The sequence below is a fragment of the Lycorma delicatula genome, chromosome 1 (assembly GCF_047948215.1).
Source record: "Lycorma delicatula isolate Av1 chromosome 1, ASM4794821v1, whole genome shotgun sequence".
Classification (NCBI taxonomy): domain Eukaryota; kingdom Metazoa; phylum Arthropoda; class Insecta; order Hemiptera; family Fulgoridae; genus Lycorma; species Lycorma delicatula.
Genome location: NC_134455.1, coordinates 297785154 through 297802908, shown reverse-complemented (window position 1 = coordinate 297802908; position 17755 = coordinate 297785154).

Here is a 17755-nt window from a genome sequence, read left to right as displayed (position 1 = left end):
ATTTTTGCATCTGTAGGAAATAATAGCACAAGCATATAAAACAAAATAATTTTTATTCTTCAGTATAGTAACAGTGTAAAATTATTTTAGGCGCACTAAAAGTTCCTGCAACTACTAGCATACCAAAAGATTATATATATATACTGACTATCTGCGTCGTGGCGCAAGTGAATGTTCTAGTCTGCAATCACTCCTCCATCGATTTCTATTTTACTTTTAGTAGTAATCTACGTACTTTTTTCAGTTTCCAATTCTCTTCATAAATATTAATTTCATAGTCTATTTTTAAAACATCACTTGAAAAGTGGCTAAAAAACTTGAGATGTTTTCAAATACATTTACCCAAAGTTTCACTAAATTTCCTTTCCTTCATGTTTTATATAAATTAAAAATTAATATTTGTGTATTAATTTATGAAAAGCATTTTACGTATTTCAATTCAGTATTTCCTTAAAATTCCAAAATGTTATTATTAAAATAAATAATATAACCTATAATAGTAATATAATCTATAATTGAGAACAAAATAAGGAATATTAAATGAACACCTGAACGGTTATTACTGAGTACAATGGCTAATCAGTGCAACTGGGTAATTTTTTTTTCTGTTTCGGTGAGTTGGAGAAACCGTATTTACGGGCGAAGTGTCGGACTCGCTAACAGGTTCCGCAAGATGTTATGAAAAGTGCATATGTGTGCCTGCGCTCTACCGACTAAACCTCCTATCTCACCAACTCCCCTCCCGTGGCCATTTCCGCAATTAAGGATTGCACTGTCCCGGGAGGTGCCTTTAAGCTGGGGATCCAGAGTTCCCACATATATTCACCATCATCATCACGCCAGCGAGGACGCACACCCGAGGAAGCCCAGACGAACGATGGTTCCATGAAGAGCTATCCCCTATCCCCTTCCTTCCCAGTAATTCTGCTATTCAGGTAGCTATCGTAGAGAAGTGACGCTCGCTCTGCAACATCTTAGTGATGACATTTTCCACACTCAGTGAACCCAACATTAACTCACACGTCCTACGATTAACAGTCCACTTTAGTTAGATAGGTGGTGTCTAACTTAAGTGCCAGCCGCCGCTCGGTCAGCCTGGTCCACAAGCATTCTCACCGCGTCCACCGCTGACATTTTCTCCCGGAAGCCATATTGATTTTCATGGAATCCTCCATTGGCCTGAATTTCTTCTAGGATCCGGCTCGCCACCATTCTTTCTAACAACTTACAGAAATTATTTGTAATGCTTATTGGGCGGTACGACCTAAGAACATCTACTGTATTTGGCTTCCGCAACAACACCAATCTCGCTTACTTCCACGAGGAAGAGGTACATCTACACATCATAATAGTGTTTATGACGTGCTGGACCGCCACTGGGACTACATTTACCATTATCCTTAATATTTCTACCGGGATCTCATTTAGTCCGGGACTCTTACGAAGCCTCATCCTTCGTTCCGCCCGTAGCAGCTCCTCCATGACAAAGGGTTCAATCTCCTCCACCACCACATCTCTCATTGGATAAGGCATCAGTGGAAAAAGAGCCGCAACACTCGCTTGCACCCTGTCATCCGGTACCATCGATAACCGACGACCAAATCGTTTACTAACTACTTCGGTTGCCTTGACCCCACGGGTCACCATCACTGGCATCTTCTAATTTCCTCCGGGTCCTTTTCTTCATTTTTTTTTTATATAATTGATAGCCATTAGGAGCTGCCGCATATTCTTGCCGAGCCAGCAACGTATCCTGAGAAGCCCCTTGATCTCTCATCCGCTGATATTGCCGGTGAGCGGCCTAAGCTCGCCGCCGTAGGTTTGCAAGATCCGCCGACCACCAATATGTGTCATTTCCTTTCGGACCTGTCACATTCTTTCTTCATAATTCTTATGAATTCCTCCGGGGTGGCCCCTTCTAACGTCACCTTCCGCATCTGGTGTCATCGTTCCTCGCAGTCCGCCACCTGAAATAGTATTATTCGGTCGTCCGACAATCTTACCTCATCTAGGATTCTCCAATCATGATACAGCTCTAGATGTTTTTTCTTTGCAAAGGTCAGGTCCAGAACCATGCATGATCCGGCTCAAAATAAGCACACCCCCAATTGATACAGGAAAGCCGTAAGGACTGATGCGGTCGACAAGATGTGTCCCTCAGACACACCGAATATTTCACCCAAACTCTGGTGATTTTGAGTTGAAATCACAATGTTCCGCCCCAGTGTTGACGGACCACCTCCCGCAGTGAATCCAAGAATAAAGTCCTCAAGACTGGCGTTTGGGGAGTGGCAGCAGAACACAACCACCACATCTACCAGATCCGCCCACACATACCCGTCACCAGACCCACTAGGTAATTTACCTACAACTAACTATTACGTTAGTTGGTTGTTGAACGTATTAACTAGTACTTTATCAGAATTAGCTAACACTAATTTCTGTTCTAAGGTAGTAAAACCAATAACAAACTTAAAAAAGTATTTTTGATTAGAAGCAGTAAATTATTTTATTACTAATAAATGTAATTAAAAAGGGGAAAAATCATTAAAATTTTATAAGACAATTTACTGCATTAAACGTTCATTATACGGAAAATATTATCTAATATTGAAGGTAAACCGTTGAGAATTATTATAATACTCACAAACAATTATAATTTGAGATTATGGTAGTCATAAATTAAAAAAAAAAAATTGTTAAAAACTAAAATATTTGTGCGGTATTTCTAAATGACTTTATTATTGTTCTATCCAAAGACATCTCTTCTTAAATGTACATCAGTAACAAATGTACATATCCCAAACTTGTCTTTTTGACAGGATTATCCTGACTTTTTTGACAGGCTAAAAGACAGGATTGTGATAAATCAGTGTGTTTTTATCACTTAAAGGTTTAATAATATTTATAGGATTCCTAAAAAAAATGAGTAAATTTGAAATTACCGTTGGAGAAACATTAATTCAATCCGTAATACTACTCGAAAGGTAAATCATCATCATATTTTCACAGAGTTTATCTTAAGAAAAGAACATAATTATTTTAATATTTAAAATTAATTTTACTGGTAGCTAAATACAAACTGGGTTACACCAGTGGTTTTAATGCTGTAGTTATAACTCTATTTCTATGATTAAAACCTACAACAGAAATTTTCGTTGAAAATTGTAACAAAGGTTTTTCAACACAGTTCTTCGAGTGAAAATATTTGTTGCAAATATTTTGAAGTTAATCACTTAAAGTTATCAACTGTAATTACGTGCATAATTAATGTAAAATGGATTAGCTACACATTTATAACGTAAAAACGTGTTTTTTGCTTATATTTCAGGAAGAATTAGGAAGTCTGACTTTACGAAACATAAGCGAGTAAAGTCAGACGTATTTAAGTTACATTCGCTTATTGTGCAGCCAACGCAATGTACAGAAAATAAAATCTTCTGACTGGTCTCAAACGCCTCTCTTCAGATCATTGGTTTTACAGGTCCTCAGCTTTGATCTACCAGGATTTATTCAATAATAAATATCTTAAATGTTAAAAAAGGAACAATCGTATAGAAAGCCACCTATTCAGGTGGCTTGAAAGGAAAATCTATTTGCAGAACCATAGTAAGTGACATACAATTTCATCAGAGAAGAACGCAAACTGCTAAATCCTGAGGACACTGGATCATATTTTTTACTATATAAGTAAATTAATAAAAATATTCTCTAACAAATAAATGCATTTTGATCAATAAATCATTATTCCTTGAAACCAATTTAATTTTAAAATTAAAAATAATTATTTAATTTTAAAAACGATTATTCCTTTTATAATTTTTTGAGATGATGAGCATCGACCGCTTTGGTCATTTCGCCCTATGAGAATGGCAATTTGTAGTGAATGAAAAATGCCATGTCTGGCAGGGATTCGAACCCAGGATTTCCGGATGAAAGGCTGAGACGCTACCACTCTGGACAAAAATCGGAAAAAACAATTTTAATTTTAACTGGTGTCCGACTAGAGTTCAATTCTTTCAATCCCAAAAATATGATCTGGAATGATGGATGATAAAAACAACATTTTATGTAAATTCTTTCTGTGTAATTTATTTACAGATATGATTTTTTCATCTAAATTTATATTACCTTGAAATAATTCAATAAAAAAAAATTTAAATAGGGTATAGTTTCAAGTAAACATTTTGCATAGATTAATATGTAATAAAGATAATTAAATGAATTGATTTACTTTTTATTCCTTCTCTTTTACAAGTGGCTATACACTATTATTATTATTAGACTATTACTTTTACTTTAGATGTAATAAGAGAAAACTGAGTTATCCCAATAACAGGAAGTTATGTTGGGCGAAGAACAGACGGTGAGAGGTTGATGAAGTTTTGAAATAAGAGGCCAATTAGTACTATACATAAATATCCTCTGGCATCACTAATCCAATTTCTTCTCTAAGTACTCTTCTACCTAGAACAAGTAGTCTTTCTTATCTAAAAAGAGAAGTAGGCAGAAAAGGATCAGGAAGACGCCTCTTACATACTGCTTGTAACAGTAACAGAACCGCTACACAATAAAACATCCACGCACGAATCAAGATATCTGAGGTTGTGTAAATAGATCTTGTATTTACGATAGACATGTACATGTTTAGTTGTCACAGTTAAAATTAACTCACACTGAAGATTTATGTTAACGGATATCCCTTTTAATTGAAGAAATATGTTAAGCAAGGTAGAATTTTACAACTGTTACACTGTTGTAGAAACTGCTTTATCAAATTGTTAGGTATCATAATCAAAAACGTTTTTGTTTACGCTAATTACTATAAACACAAACAAATAAAAGAGAATGGAAGCATATCAAGTAAAATACATCAATACAACTAGAAGAAATTTCTTTGTTGTTTGTGTGTTTCACGTGAACTCAAATCGGTCCGTAAAGTATAGTAAAGCTTGTTGATCTAAATACTTCTACAACACTTCAAAAGATCTTACGAATATAGTGAAAAAAATATAATAGAAGCTTTCTTCCCTTTGAAGCGAAATAAGATGTTATGTACTAAAAAATGTATCTGAATTATTTAGGTAACCGTATTCAAAAATCCCAATTCTTCATTGGCAATTTACAATTTAATTAGCTCAAAACAAACAAAAATTCATTCAAAATTCTGCAGTGATTAAAAACGTAAAAAATAATAATAATAAAAATGACTACAATTTCCTTTACAAGCAATAAATATCCGATTTATTTTTAAAAGCTCATATACATCATAATAATTATCTTGTTATGAGAATTATCCAAGTTGAAGGTTTCTTAAATTGGATGAGATAATACGGTTAATAAATAGTTATTTTTGGATAAAAAATAATCATATTAAAAAAATATAAGTTTTAAATTATCGATTTAGAAATTCGTATTAATTCTGAATCAGATTTTTTTTCGGTAGGAGAAAAAATCTGTAACCACACGCCAGACAGCCTGCGCTACTGGGTGTATGAGTTTCCCGCATAATACGGGTCCATCTAAAAACACCTCCCCCTGATATACAGCAGTCCGGATACCTGCCTAATGGCATAATTCATGGGCTGCCGTATTGCCTGCGGGACTTCTCGGATTGGGGAGTCCTGGGCATGTTAGCAGCAGTGAAGAGGCCTTCAACTGCCTCCTTACCCAGACTACGACGGGCCGTCCATTTTTACATGGTGTACCGAGGTGTCTTCGAGAGTATGGCCTCTTACGCTGGGACCGTTTGGGAGCATAGGTTGGTTAGAAATCAAGCACTTATTCAAAATTTAAGAAGTGCCCAGCGCAGACCATTAATTGTAGCACTTGTTATTTTAAAATCACCTTCTATGAGGCTACCACCGTATTGCGAAAGGCCCTCCTAATCGATTTAATGGTGAAAGTTCGAGCTCCCATGTGGAAACTGTGAAGAGGCAATGAGGCTGAGATATTTAGGATGCGGTTTCGAGCCGAGCCTGTACCGGAGCGGAATGGTGATCTCAATGCTGCGTAGGAGGCTCTACAGCCTCGCGATGGATGCATGGCAGCAAGAATGGCACACCATGAATAAGAGAAGGTCCTTGTACAGATTTATACAGGACTTGGAGGTATGGTATGTCTCTCCTTTGTTTTTAAGGACAACGGGTGCCCGGGTGCTCTCCAACCAACACATGATGTTCGACTGCCCGCTCTGGTGGGGGGGGGGGGGGGACAGAACTCAGGCCACCCTGGAACTTAGAGGTCAAAGGGAAGATTGGCCACTCATAAGCGGCGAGTCAATGTGGCGAAAGCCTCATTGTCGGACCGTGTGGGTGTTCCTTGATGCTATCGCGTTGTTCAACCGACAGTAGTAGTTTATTCAGGGAAAATACTCCTACCGTGCTGCTAAGGGAAGCTACCCGGGAGTGATGGCTAACCACCAGACAAGTAAAGCTCCAAGCGCTTTAATATTGGTAAACAGGTACTTGCTGGCACTCATCACATCCCCAAGTAGTCTTGTTGACCAGCATGAAGTCTAGTAGATTGCCTACATCCAGCTGACCACTTTCTGAACCAGAAGAATTCTGAACCAGACTGCTGCTTTAAAAATAGCTTAATATTAGCTATTTTTAAAGCAGCTATCTGCAAAAGCACAAAACCCAGGTAATACTCGCATGCAGGATTTTACTAGTAATAAATTAATTATTAAACAGGCAATAAAGCTATTCCTTTACTTCTCAGAAGCGTTTTATGTTAGATAAAGTTGGATACAATTATTATGAAACAATTAAAGCATACACACTGTAACATTTGTTAATGAACCAGGATCACTTTCAAAGTTATATTTTTTTTAGCTTCATTATAAATCGAATTTTTTTTGGTTTCTTGACGTCTTTAGGAAAAAATCCTCATATTCTCTTTTTCAATAACATTTAACACTTTTTATACAATACACTTAACACTTTTGCGTTTTTATATCATCTTCATGTTCAGTTTTTATTTAATAATTAAGATTTTTTAATAAATAATTTAATAAAAATGAATTAACTTATCAAGCTTATTTATTTATTAAAATAATTTTACAATAAAAAAATAATAAACAAATGGTATGCTGTATAAAAACAAAATGTTTCGTTACTACCCAATTACAGTATTAGCAGAATCATTAGCAGAATATTGAAAATATAGACCTGCAAAAGAATAAAACCTGACATATTCATTTATCAATTTAGCATTTTCAATGATTCCAACTGACTGACTTATAATAAGATCTCAAAATAATGAAGCTTTATTTATTTTTTGTTGTTTTTAACTAATAAACTTCAATTTAAACTATTTGGGCGATATTTTCGAGGTCTTATATACACTATCTGCTTATACTATCTGTTTATTTATTTAATTAAAAATATTACATTTATATAAGCATTTCGAACTAAATTATTATATGATCCCTTTATTTGAGAAGTAAACATAAAAAAAAAATTTAGTTTTTTAGTATTATATTTTAATATATTTTATCTATTATATGTTTACTAAACAAATCACGTATAAGCAGATGGTGGTTTTTATTCTGAAGAAAGAAATCTTGCATTTTTAACTAATTTCTATGAGGGAATAATAACATCTTCCCGCCCGGAAGATTCTGTAATTAAATTCGGTGAATACTTTTTTCTGACCTTATAAAATTCATCTTCATCTTTCTTACAAAAAAGAAATATATTAAGCGTAATTAGGGTCAATCTACAGCAGAAAGTAAAATAAACTTTAAAAAGCTTTTACTATTTAAAAAAATTATTTTTGTAATTTTGTTTAAGAAAGAAATGATTTCTTATAAATCTTCCAAGTCTGTTTAGAACAGAATTATTTGAGATTATTTCCGTATAAATTAGTAATTAGTTTTATTGTTATTATTATTATTTTTATGTTACTATTATTTTATAAACAGGAAAATAATGCTGTTGAACATTTAAGCAGTTTTTATGCATAAATCATTGAGAATATACCATTTATTTCCTAATAAAAAACAACAACAAAAAAAATTTATATAACTGTATTTAAAAAATACGTTCTTGTGCGTTAGGCTGTAAATTACCATCAACCGAGAGAGATAAAATATTAAAATTTAAGGACATTACCTTCAATATACATTTCCGTTAATAAAATAGAACTTATATAAAATGCTTTCTTTTACAAATACTTAAATTAAACTAATATAAATAATGAAACGCCCTAAAAAATATAAATTTGAATGGAAGTATTTCTTCAGCATTACCAGCAAAAGGTTAATTATGGAGACCTAATTTTTTGATTTCTTTTCTTCTGAAATAAAATCGTTATTCTCATAATTCATTCTAGAATTTATACAATAAACTGCAATCTCTTCCCCCTTTTTCACCTTATGTCAAGAAAAAACTGCTTAATAATTAAGTTATAAATCTCTTTAATTTTTATAATAATAAAGTATAATTTGTTTTATTCACAAAATAACATGTAACAAAGTTTATAACCTCATCTGACAAAAATTGGTTTTTACTTAAGTTGGATTTTAGTAAATATATTGAGTTTTAAAAAAACCTTTTTAGACACGTGATAATAAATAAATATATTTTCCCTAAGTTTTAAATATATATATCAACAGTTATGACTATTATTTTATGACGGCTGTGTCACGTAAAACTGATTAAAAGATGATTCTTTTTTTAGATCTTGGTTTTCTTAATCATTCTAACGCGTTGATGTTTCTAAGAAATGACATAAAATTTTAAAGGTTTTGATAAAATTTTCGAACTATATTTAGTAAATGTTTAATATACTTTATTCTGTTTTAATTTAAAAAATGGTAAATGTATTTTTATGAAAATAGTAACTGCCTTGCCACCCTTCGCTGTGGCACAGCGAAGTTTCTGCGACGTTTTTCAATTGATCGTTTCTTCGATGGAGAACAATATCTCTAGGTTGGAACTGATCTCCGACTATGACAATTGCTACTTCGTCTATAGTTGGAGCATTATATCTCCGGACATGTTCTCCAGCGGGCGTTTTGTCTGCGTGAATGGCAATCTTGTGGGTATCTGATGGCATCATATCAATTGCCGTTTTGAACAAACGCACCAAATTGTTCCTTTCGTGAAGGAGCTTCTGTAGCTGCGAAATAATGGATCTTCTTAGCGAGGTATGTATTCCACAACGTGCATCGACTTCATCTCTATCATCACCAATGAAGTACATTTGAAGGAATTTATGATCACTATCTGGGAACGGGAGCAGGGAGCCAGCTTTGTGATATATTTTCCCTTTGATTTTAAAAGTTGGCATGAATTGAGTTGTCACGATTTACGCACCAAATGACGTCATTTGGAAGCAAGAGTTATATTTCCTAATGTTCGATAGGAAATGCTTCTATTCAGCGGTAGATCCAGCAAGTAGAGTTTTCAATGGCTCTGGTGGTGCATCAAGTTGAGGCAATTTGATTTTTCCGCCAGCGCAACACATCCCTTTCGTTTCATTATTAAACTTTAGAGCCTGGCAATAGGTATAGACATGACTCATCTAGCCAATGACAACATGCCGACTTGAACTACAATCAACAGCTGGATTGTACCGGAACGCAAGACGATTATATTACAGATTCAGATCAGCTGTTCTTTGGGTTCGTGTTTCAGCTATTCTCACCCTTTCGCGTTCATTCCGTTGAGAACGAACCAAATCTGTTGCTGCAGAACGCGACTGACGTGCTCGCAATCGTGCATCCTCAAGCCTGGCTGCTCGTCTTTCTGCTGGTTCCACGTTACCTATCTGGATGGTGCTTAGTCTGTTCCTCTCTCGTATGGATACCCGAAAAAGATGAGATTTTGATAAAAACGCGATTCGTAAAAAAATTACACGAATTTGAATTATTTAGAAATAGTTTAGCGGTGTATTATGTCCTTTGGAAGAGTATTCGGTTATTGTCTTCGACACCGCTTCTTATCATTAAAGGAAAAGAATTCCAGCCGTGTTATTGAAAAACAATGATATCAAAATGTGTCTTAGTTCAAAAGGAATAATTTTTGAAGAGGTTTAAGTTAATGTTCAATCATTGCAAAGGGTTTCGCGTATTAAAAGTAATTATAGTCCGTATAAAATTGGTTTGACATACAACGCCATATTGGTAAGTCGTGTTTTTATTCGGCTCCTAACGAATATGTTTGCCGGCCTCCGTGGCGCGAGTGGTAACGTCTCGGACTTTAATCCGGTGGTTCCGATTTGGAATCCCGGTCAGGCATATTTTCATACGCTATAAATCATTCATATCATCTGAAGCAATGCATAACGGTGGTTTCGGAGGTTAGAAAAAACAAAAAAAAACGAATACTTAGTTGTGTGGTTTCAGTGTTACTATTTGTGAATTTTGTTCTTTGCTTTTACATAGCAAAGAACGCTAAATGAGCAAAAAACGATTGTTTAGTCATATATATGTAAAAAAATATCCTAACAAAGGATTTTTTGGTCATTATGTAGAGATATTATTTTCTGTGTATTTGGTTATTTTGACTTTTTTTGTTTGCATAGTCTTAAGTCTATCTGGACTATAAGAAATTTGGGTGTTTTTATTTATTTACTGTAAGTCATCCTTCTTGGTGGCTTTTCTTTTTGTTTTGGTGTTTTTTTGTTTTTTTTTTTAATAAAATACAGATGTTTTAGCTGTTAAATGTAATTCAAAGAAATTTGTTACTTAATCAGTTGTGATTTTGTTTACATTAGCAACGGCCATAGGGCTCTTTGTGATTGGTCGTTGTGTTTGACAGCGGCCATCTTGCATTGATCTGATTGGGTTTCCTTTGTTTACATTTCCATTTGATTTATTAGCCTCTTATTTATTAAAAAACTGTACAAATTAGAAATAAATAAATAGATTTATTTAAAATAGATGAAAACAATTTTTGATGCGGGTTATATATCGTGCTAAAATTTGAGCTCAATCGGTGCAGAACATTTTGAGTTTTTGAAACGTATACAAACGAACTTAACATTTTTATATATAAAGATAAATATTTTTTTTTAAATTTAATTTGTAATTTAGTTTGAACATAATAAAAATATAACTAGTTATGAGTATAAGTTAAAATAATACTTGTTAAAAGGTTCTAATTAATTATATTTAGTGTTAAATTAGTTTTCAGATCTATTATTTTTATTGTATTTTTTTGGTTTTTTTTTTTATAATCTCGTTTGTTAATTATTTTTCCTATTATACAGTGGTTTTTTTAAAACACAACCAAATTTTAAAAAAAAGTATATGATATACTTAGTGCGATTAGTTATGAATATTTGTACAAATCAATATTGAGATCAAATTATTTTTATAATAAATGTTGAAAATGTTCAACATTTGGTCGTTCAACAACTCATTGGCTTGCAATGATAAAAATGTTCAACATTTTCATCATTGCAAGCCAATACTCTCTCTTTCATAATCCATGCAACCTTTCGAATTGTATCTCTTCCAATTTTTCGTAACTCTTAGTTATGGTAGCTTTCAGTTCTTCAACTGTGTGTGGATTATTTCTGAATACACAAATTGTTAGATATCCCCAGAGGAAAAAGACTGCAGGGGAAATATCAGGTGATCTAGCCGGCCACAAGCCAGTCGATATAACTCATTCATCAAAGAAATTTCGCAAAAGGTCCATTGTTGCTCTTACCACGTGGCATGAGGCCCCACCTTGTTAAAACATGAATCTCTTTCACCTAATTCTAGATTTACAATAAATTTCATTACAATTTCTTGGCAGAGGTCTGCATTAAGAATGTTTTCAAAGAATATGAAGCCAATTATTCTTCATCTGAAAATTGCTCACAACACACCAATAATCTGTAGTGTAGAAGTCGTGAATGGATGATGTGAGGATTGTTGGAGCTCCAGTAGCGTTCATTCCGACTATTAACGTAACCACTCAAATGAAACTAAGTCTCATCCGTAAAAAATACATTATCCAAACTTTAGTGCTCTCCCGAACAAACTAATTAAAACCCTGACCTTAGTGGGGTCTAGCAGCATAATCAAGTGGTGTAACTCATGTGATATGTGAATTCGTTATGGCTTTTTAAGTAGCCGTGCTTTAAATGCACTACCCAGAAATATTTATTTTTGTTGCGCAAGTTTTAGTAATGGTTTTTTAAATAAATTTAAAAAACTTACCCTAACATCTTCAATGTGTGTCATTAAGTACTGAACGTTTCCGATTACGTCCCCGATTGCAAACAAAACCAGCCCCTGTATATTTTTTTATCAAACGATGAATTGAAGAGTTATTTGGTACATTCTTACCCGGAAACTGCAATTGAAAAGCTTCTTGGCGCAACACAAAAAATTTAGTTGTTAAATAATTTTCCACAATAAAAATTCCCTTTCTTCCGTGTTCAAAATATTTCTTCGTAATAAAAAACACAGATAACCAAAAATAAATAGAAAATTATATCAATTGATTATAAAACAACAATAGTTTAAAATGATTGTATTAACTTTTTTAAATATATTTTTCTTGGTTTACGTTTTAAAAGTAACACTCAGTATTAATAACTTACCCGTTTATAATAGTTATATATTATATAATATTTAAACAACAATATTTTTTTTATTCAATATCCTAAATTCTTTTTAGAAGTAATTAACGAGTTTTACAGAACTCAGATGAAATACACAATAAAATGTTGGATACAAGAAAGGAATACCTTACTTATTTAAAATATTTAAAGGACAAGTATTAAAATTAAAATAATTAAGGTATAAATTTTTCAGGAACAATATCTAGAAAACAAGAAACAGTAAAAGCTTGTATAAAATTTTTAATTATCCTGAAGTGTATTCAAATTAATACATTCAGTCATTCTTACATACTGTTTGATCATCTTTTAATTTTCTAAAGATATTTATTTTAAAAAATGTAAAATTTTTACATGTGATGTTATACGGGTTTATACAATTTAACAATTAAAAAAATTATTGAATTCATTTTTTACGAAATTTGAATAGATTTATAGAATAGATTATTTCTCTTATTCTAGATATCACATTTTTGCTCAGAATACAGTTCTTTTATTGTCTGAAGGGGTTTAAAAATATATATCTAATACATACATTTAGAGTCCTCTAAAGTATGCAAGAACAGTTACTAAACAAGCTATGCTTAGAAAATAAAAAAAAAACTTTTAACGATTGAATGAGGTTGATAATAAATGAATTCAAATAGAAAACGCCTTCAGCCAATGTTAAGCAATTTAGCATTCTAAGGGGTCAAAATTTCTCCCTATATTAAATTTGAACAGTAGCCAATTTGTAGTAAGAATGTATATCAAGTGTTGGAAAGTTATACATTAAAAAAAAAAAAAATCATACTTGTAATAAGAACTAGTTGCATTAAGGAAATATATGTGGCAAAGTTTGCGACGTATATATTCCATGTGCCAAGTTAGTTTCGTGCTGCTTTTTACACACTTATTGCATTTTAAAATTCCTTATACTGAAAACTGAAAAGTTTACTGAGTCCTTCATTGTAAAAGAAAACAACCAACTCATAATGTCTTTCTTTATACAAACTGACAGAAAATTTAGTTTACTGATTAATATATTCTTTTCATTTTTTTAAGTAATTAATTTATTCTACGCTTCTCTGAGACAGCGGAATTCATTCCTTTGATAAATGCATTTAATTATTATTTTATTTACGATTTAATATGTTTAATATGCATGACTAGAATACTATTCATAATATTTAATAAAAGGTGCATTTTCAAATAGAAATATTTTTTATAGAAACTAGGAATGCATTTTTTGTTTAATTTTTTCTTGTTTTCTTGGAAAAAGTTTTTTTAGTTTTTATGAAAAAATTGTTAACTTAGTTGAAAATATTTAATGCATATTAAATATTGTAATTATAATTGCATATAAATAAAACAAATGGATTTTTTAAAAATAAATGCAAACAATTTTTTGTTCTGTGAAGAAGAACAATCTATCTTACGTAATAGCAAACAAAATATAGAAATAAACATAAAACAAATTGTCAGATATTTTAATTCATTTTTACATACGTAAAATTATGTCTATGCAGTTTGTTTTTATTATTTAAAGAAAGTAGGTATTTAGGTGAAATTTCAAAAGAAGAATGTATCTGTACAATTCTTGCCATGCATTTTATTACGTAACCAATGCATTATACCGATTTCCGGTTATCTATATGAATGTAGACGACTTAAACTTTAAATAATATTTATTTTCAGAAACACACATTTGAATAGAATGATTAAACAGCCTGTGCCTGCTCCTTTTATTATGATTAAATTAGAACAGAGTTAAACTTTGTATCGCTTAAATTATGAACTTAACAATTAGAATACTGAGTCATGACTGAATATATTTTGCTGTTTAAAATGAATGTTTTTAAACAATAATTGACAAAGAAGAAAGTTACTGGGACATGGACTGTTAGAAAAATAAAGAAGTTTAACCAATATCATGTCTTTAAAAAATCAAAGTATTTACTTTTTTCATAGAAAAGTTTGTTTTTATTCTAACCATATTTAATTTATGTTAAGTAATGCACAACATAATTCGTGTTTTTCAAAATTTCGTTACTTAATAAGCATATATTCTTACCGAAGCAGTATTTCTATTAGTTAAATATTATTCCTGCAAAGAATCTATTTACTTTTATACTAAAAGAAAATTTTTGCACTCACTGTTGACCCCTCACGATCATGTCTACCTTGTAATAATTAAATTTGAAAATTGAAATAGAATATGACTATATTTTTTCGCTATAATTGTCAAAGAACCACGATTAATTATGTTTTTCCAGGTATCTGCTTCCTGATTCCCCAGTATTCTTTCTCTTTCTGGCATATTTTTTCTTCTTCTGCTTCTTCTTCTTTTTTGTTTTCTATTATCTTCTTCCATTGGTTATTTCAACATATTTTTTGGTACCTCTTATAATTCTTAATAATCTCGTAATTATTCCTCAAAATTTTAATTATCGATTTCATCTATATATTGTAAATTTACCTGATCAATTGGTCTGGTCTTCTTGTTTATGGTGTTTCAAATAGAATTTTAGTTAATCTTTCGGGATTTTTCTAATTAAATATCTATAAAATATGATTCATCTCTTTCTAATTTCATTTGAAAATATCAAAATTTTGGTAAATTTCTTTCTTGTACCTCATTATGTATTGTTTTTTAATTATTTTTGAGAGAATTTTTCTTTCTTTTATTTCCAAAGTTTTAATCTCAGTTCTTCTTATGAAAGTTAAGTACTTTGACGAGTACAAACCTTTCGGTAAAATTACCGTGTTGTAGTGCCTCAAGTGCCTTGTAGTGAACCTTGATCGTGTTGTAGTGTTTTATATAAAATTGTGGATCTGCCTCATCATTCTGAGCAGAGGGTTCCTCAACTAATTATATAGTTGAGAAGAAATAGGTCTTCATAAAAAGCATATATAAAGGGTGTTAAATAGATGTTCCAAATGTTGATCAGATAATCGGAACATCTATTAAAATATTACAAATATTGTTTCAAAATTTTAAAATATCTGGTTACGGATTTTACAGTCAGAGTATGACCTTTGGAATTATCCTAAAAACAGGCTCTTGTTTTCACCCAAAAATTCTTTAAAATAAGATATTCGAAAACTTTTTGTCAGTAATCAACAAACGTAAAACGTTTATTTAGGTACAAGCTAATGTACTTGTCTATAGTACACGTATAATTCTGAAAGTCAATTTTCAAAATATTATTCACCAAACGTAACATATAATAAAAAATCAGGTAATAAATTTTGGTCTCAATCCATATTCTCTTATTATTCTACAAAACTTTTAAACAGTAGATACGATTAGATTACTCGATACAGAAATAATTTATATGGGTAAATGAATTTTTATATTAAGTGATTTTTATATGCATATGTTATTGAATAATGTACTCCATTCATGTTTTACAAACCAACATTTTCTTCATAATAATCACTCCACTATTTATAAAAAAAATTATAATAGAAATTTTTTATATTAAAATTAAAAATCCTTAGAAAGGAAGGTAAAAATAGTATATTGTTACAAATTCGAGTAAAAAATCGAATACTTTCAGGAGATTATATTAATTTTATTAGGTAAATTTAAAATAAAATTATATTACAAAATGAAATTTTTTTAATTGAAATGAAAAGGAAGATATTTAATTAAAGAAAATTACAATGTAAGATGTAATTTAAAATGTCTTATTTACATTTTTTAATAATAAATCAAGGATAAAAGATTATTGAAACTGCTCACAGCAACAATTTATTATGCAGGGAGTTGAAGTTATATTTATCATTCCTGTATTTTCTAACTAGTGGTATTAAAAAGTAATTTCCAGTTTCTACTGATGCTAATATTAAAAGATTGATTTTAGACTTACAATTTTCATTTTACAATACTAGGAATGAAATTAATAGCAGTGAAAATAAAAGACAACGTTTTCATTGAAATGGACCAAGCTAAAAATAATTTTATGAGACACGTGTAAACTTATTTATTTCAGGTAAGTAGAATTTTCATTTTACAAAGTGTAAGAGCCAGCATATTAAAACGCTTGGGTTTTAAAGATATTGCCTCTGAAATTATAATCAGTAATTTATGACCTGTAAATAATGACTTTTGTTACAACATGTGTTACTCTACCAAATGTATTAATAGATTATGACATTTTTCCATATTTTCACCCTTTACCTCAAGTTATATTTGCAGTTCTATGCATAATATAGAATAAAGATTTTTTTTATGGAAGTGTCCCTTATATGAATTCACTGTTATAATTTTTTTTTTTAAATGAGTAAATAATTTTAATTTTCAAAATAATTTAATAATCAGCTCCGCAATGAATTAAAAAAAATATGCAAATGTGATTATTATATTTGGGTATATATACGGAGTTAACCCTCAAAAAATGAAAATTTCAGCTTAAATTACTTCTATTTAGAATTCTGATCATTGGTTTGGAATATTGATTCAATCCAAATAATGATTATAAGACAAGTATTCAATAAAATACCTTTTCAAAACTTCTTAATTTACGCAGTAATGTTATGCAAAAAGAATTCAACGAGATATTAACCGTTGTGTTTTTACAAACCTGTTAGGCCTTGTTTTGCTAAAATGAATCATCTTCTTGACTGATTTTAACACTGAAAACAATGTAATTATTGAAAGTCAAGCAACAAATTGGATGAAAATACTTTATTCATATAAAATTCCTCGGTGATTATTATTGTTTTACAAATTTTTTTTTTTTTTAAATTGTTTTAACTTTTTACAAAATATATATAAAGATAATTTTGTTATATAATTATTTTATTTAAAGTAAAAGAATTATTTTACAGTTATAGTGTTAGAAGTAACAAATATGTTAATACTGTTTAGTTTCAATTCAATTGGTTTAGCTGAAAATATTTCGTTTTTCAAATTATTTTCATATTTTTTATTTTTTATCTTATTGAATTTTTACGATTATTATTTCACTAAAATGGTAAAAATATTGGATTTTTATTTTGAATCTATTTCGAGGCGTTTAATATTAGTAGATTTAGATAAAATACTTTGATTTTTTTATAAATAAATTTAACTGTTTTATTTACATATTTTTGATTTAATATTTAATTGCAAAATTTTTATGGTAACAGTTTTTTAAAAAATAAAAATATGTACATGTTTCTATCAAACATATTATGATTGATCGTTATTATTTAACCTGTA